A 4,548-nucleotide genomic window follows, 5' to 3' on the forward strand; every position below is an offset into this window, starting at 1 on the left:
CCCCCTATAACACTGTTGATTATTCCGTTTTATATGAATTCCATGTTGTACGAGTCACTTAGATTTTACAAATACGCGTGCCTGGCTGTGAACGGCTCATGTATTTGTAAAATCTAAGTGACTCGTACAACATGGAATTCATATAAAACGGAATAATCAACAGTGTTATAGGGGGTCGACTGTAGATAATTTCAGAGGTCCAATATACATTCTGATGTTAAGCTTGATCGAGATGGAATCGAGAAGTACGGCTGTATGACTAGTTGTTTCGTGCATAAGATTTGAAATATTCGAGGGTTTTTGAATTCAATTTAATCCACATTACTTGTCTATACGCGCTCGTCTAATATATAGAAAATTCATGAAATTTTTACGATTGTTTTAGAGATCCGAAATGATTTTAAAATACGTAATTCATTGATGCTATAACAATTTTATTTTTTAAAATAAAAACAAGAATGTCTACACCACTTTCTAAGATACCTTTTTATATTAGAATATAGTGCCATTCCGAGATCAATTATAAATTTCGGGAACATGTTCTATGATATTTTCGGGGTGTAATATAACTAATACGGTGTTAATATTTGTATACGTGTTGTTTTTATTGTATAAAAGGGTATTTTGATTTTGATTTTTTAAAAAAAATTATGAAATTAGGCTTTCTGACAGACACTAAATGTCTATAGGCCATAACTATGCTAAAGGCTTAGTTATATAGACATTTAGTGACGTATAGACCTATAACTATAATATCAGCTAAACGTAAATGCATTTAGAGGTTTACGTAACTACGCTAACGACTAAATGCATAGTTACGCAGGTATTTATGGCATAATTTAATGAGGGATGGCTGGCGAATTGCATTTGAGAGGAAGTAATTTTTAAAGGTTTATATTCAAATGGGGTTCTCAGTCGAAATATTTTAATTATTAGACTTAGTTGTGGTATGTAATCCCGGAGAGTAGACATTCATCGGACGAAGTGGCAAGCTAATAAAATATCAGCGTCGTTTATAGCCAACGCGTGAACAATGAACTACGAGAAGAGCATACACATCAAGCAAACTGACGAAGTAAAAAAAGTGCTCATGAACATGAGCAGTTATCATTAACCCTTTCGCCCGATACAGTCGATAGCTTTGTAGAAATAGCCCCGCGAGTAATGCGTGCTCGAGTAGATCCGGGACGGGATTTGACTCCATCCCCCTTAATTTTGGTTGCTATGAGGGGAAAGTGGGAGACTGTGGGATGTCATGTGCCATTACAGTACTCGGTCCGGGTTAAGGAGATAAGTATGCGGAGGTCGGGTGGTCACGAACTAAACTTTTCAACGCAACCAAAGATGATGTGAAAGGACCGATTCGTCGCCCGCTACGATGACGATACACGTAGAAAATCTTTCACGTATGTGAAATTTATAAGTGGAAGACAACTAAAAACATCCGCTCCTTTTTTTTTATAAGTTAGATTTATGACTAACCGAATTCAACCATACATTTTCGTATATAGTTTGAATGATATAGAATAATAAGATATAAAAAAAAAATGTATCCGATTATCATCCTTATCAGTTCTTTATCCTTTAACGTAAGCCAAGGTGCTAATTTCCTCTATTGAATGTCATATTTGTTAGAGAATATGGGACGTGATAGAGGAACCACTCGCTTGTCGTAAGTTAAAAATGATAGGATCAAAAGTTGTCAGACAAAGAGACGCATCACTTCTTGTATGTCAGTTTGATATACAATGATGAGATATGAAGATGATGGAATGAACGATTGGACTAGTAGATAGCGTCGGTATTTCATGAGTTTGTGGACAGCAGTTGCTGCTCAATACATCATCCGCAACTCAACCCTCTCCATCCTTAAGAGCCGCTTAATATCACCTACAACAACTCTCCTAAATATATATAAGATAGGCGGGTGTAGTGACCTATACTGTATTCGAGTCCGTGTCAAGTAATGAACTTAATTTTCTAACTGTAATTTTCGGGACGATCGTGAAAACGTTACGTTCTGTACCGATCTTCATTAAGGAGTTTGGATGACCAGAAAGTCATTCATCATCTATGACCTCCGTGTCTGAAATGATGGGTATCGCCTCAGGACTTTTCCTCACCGGAGTTACCTGAATTGAGACACGACCGAAGTGACTTGATCATAAGCACTAATTGAGGTCAAATTCATTTAATTAGTTCATTATTACAACCTATATAAAGCTAGAGTTAAAGAACTTCCGTCCTTTAACAACACGCTTCTTAACATGCAATTACAACTCGTGTTAAACTTAATGTTCTTAGGTTCCTTTCTTTTATTATAGTCTATTTATTTCTAATTTATTTCTAAAATTTTACAATTAGCCTGTATAAAATATATAATTTTCCAAAAGAATAATTTACATTAATCTTAAAAAAAAATCGAAATTTTTATTTTGATTTCGATAAATTCTTAAATAAAATTCCAAAAACCAAAGATAAAAATCACATAACATAATCATACAACATAAAACACGAGTAAACAATAATAACTGTAAAACTGGACATAAAAAACAATTTATAATCTGTAAAATAACAGATAAAAAAAATGTAAGAATAAAGAGAGAGAGAGAAAAAAAAAAGATAAGGTCAAAAATCTGATGTCCATGATTTATGAATGCAATTTTAATCCCAGAAGAGAGAAGTGTATATATATATCTTTAAAGGTGTACTATGAATATAAAATATAAAAATTCATCACGAAAATGATAGAGAAACAATTTACTTATCTATCAAACAGTAAATAAAACATCGGCAATTTTCTAAATTGTACTGTACACAAGCAGGTATATATGTGTGTGCATATATATATATTTTAACGACAGTTCTACAAGCAAATATATCAGTATTCTGATCTGCTAGGAGCATTAAATATGCAGGTTGAACGAGCACGATTCGCACTTAACTATCTTTTAAACAATGGATAGTTTTGCATCATTTTTTCAGATGGAATTCAGAAAGAAAACCACGAAGAGTTAACTGAAAGATGCTTTATTGTTTCTATAGTAATAACTCGATAATTATCCAATTATATTTTTATAATTATCAGAGTTTAAAAGTGGTCATAGCGGTAGTGTTAAATTTATTGCTCGTGAGTTCATATTTTCTTTAAATTCTTTCCAACCGGTGAATCGTTATCTCTCTGGTTTGTTTTGCAAGTTATCATCTAGAACGTCAATCGATTAAAAGGTATTGCTAATTAAAATAATTAATTTTATATAATATTATTCGGCTAGAATGAATATAATTAGAAAATTACATAAAATTTCTTATTAAAGAAATCTTTAAAATGATCAGAAGATGATGCACGGATGATCAGAAAAATGCCACAAGAATGATCAAAAAATACCGAAAAATNGGTTTTACCAGGATGCTTAATAATAATAATAATTTATTTAACAGAATTTATCCTTTAATAAATAGAATTTATTAATAAAAAATTAAAATAATTAATTTTATATAATATTATTCGGCTAGAATGAATATAATTAGAAAATTACATAAAATTTCTTATTAAAGAAATCTTTAAAATGATCAGAAGATGATGCACGGATGATCAGAAAAATGCCACAAGAATGATCAAAAAATACCGAAAAATGATTGCAGGTATTACTAGAACAATGCCACAGAAATGATCAGAAATACACCATAAAAGTAATTAGAAAAATGCTATCAAAAATAATTACATAAAAAAAAAAATTTCATGGAATAGAAACACGCCATAGAAAACGATCAGAAAAATACCATTAAAAAAAGAATCGTGAGAATTATTAGAAAAGATATTTTTATCAAAGTCACCTCTTAGCAATTTCTTTAATTCACTCATTTATTTTCGCATCTTCAAACACAGAATTACACGTTTGTAATTCTGGATAACTACAATTCCGTTCTTAGCGCCATATTCCGATTTTAATGCCCGAAGCCATCACGATCTTACGTTGTTGTTATAAATTGCTCGGGAGGTCAAACAAACAACGGGACAGAACACTTACCAAAGTAACAGCTGCGACCATCGACAGATAAAATCGTAATCACGATTCTCTTTCTAAACACGACATTAACTCGACAGTCTCGATCGATCCTCGATTCTTAGTTCTCTGGATCGACACTAGGAGGATCGATCTTTCGATACAATACTTTTTATTCTAATGTGTATAATGATGTTGCCATCTTTGCTTCGGGCTATTTCTTTCGTCTACTATTTTTTTTTTTTTTTTTTTTTATAAATTAAAAATCTCTAAGTTTTTTTTGTGGGGTTTGTTTTAATTCTAAATAAATTTAAATGTAATAATATATTAATTAAAGTTTAAAATGTTTAGGCTAAATCTTTTATACTATTTAGCGAAAGTAACAGTATATTAAGGGTCCTTTATTCTGTGCATTTTAGCAAAATTTAAATTCGAATAATACTCTATTTTCGATAATATTTTACTTTATTACAACGTAAATTACGGTAGAAACACTATTATAAACTTTTTGTAATGGCGTCGGGAGATTATAAAGACTTTG

General features: G+C 31.4%; 1 protein-coding gene across 2 annotated transcripts in view; it reads right to left on the minus strand.

Moving 5' to 3' along the window:
• LOC111636727 overlaps positions 1-4,219 on the minus strand; it is a 27,946-nt gene extending 23,727 nt beyond the window's left edge. The window contains exon 1 of one of the 2 annotated variants that reach the window (XM_023382085.1): positions 4,032-4,219. The gene's annotated coding sequence lies outside the window, so the exon portion shown is untranslated. Of the gene's footprint in view, positions 1-3,837 lie in introns of both variants that reach the window. The other variant, XM_023382092.1, reaches the window with a different exon arrangement.
• Between the last annotated feature and the right edge of the window lie 329 nt (positions 4,220-4,548).

Source organism: Centruroides sculpturatus, unplaced genomic scaffold (genome assembly GCF_000671375.1).
Source record: "Centruroides sculpturatus isolate CEXI.00-Female unplaced genomic scaffold, Cexi_2.0 scaffold152, whole genome shotgun sequence".
Taxonomy (NCBI): domain Eukaryota; kingdom Metazoa; phylum Arthropoda; class Arachnida; order Scorpiones; family Buthidae; genus Centruroides; species Centruroides sculpturatus.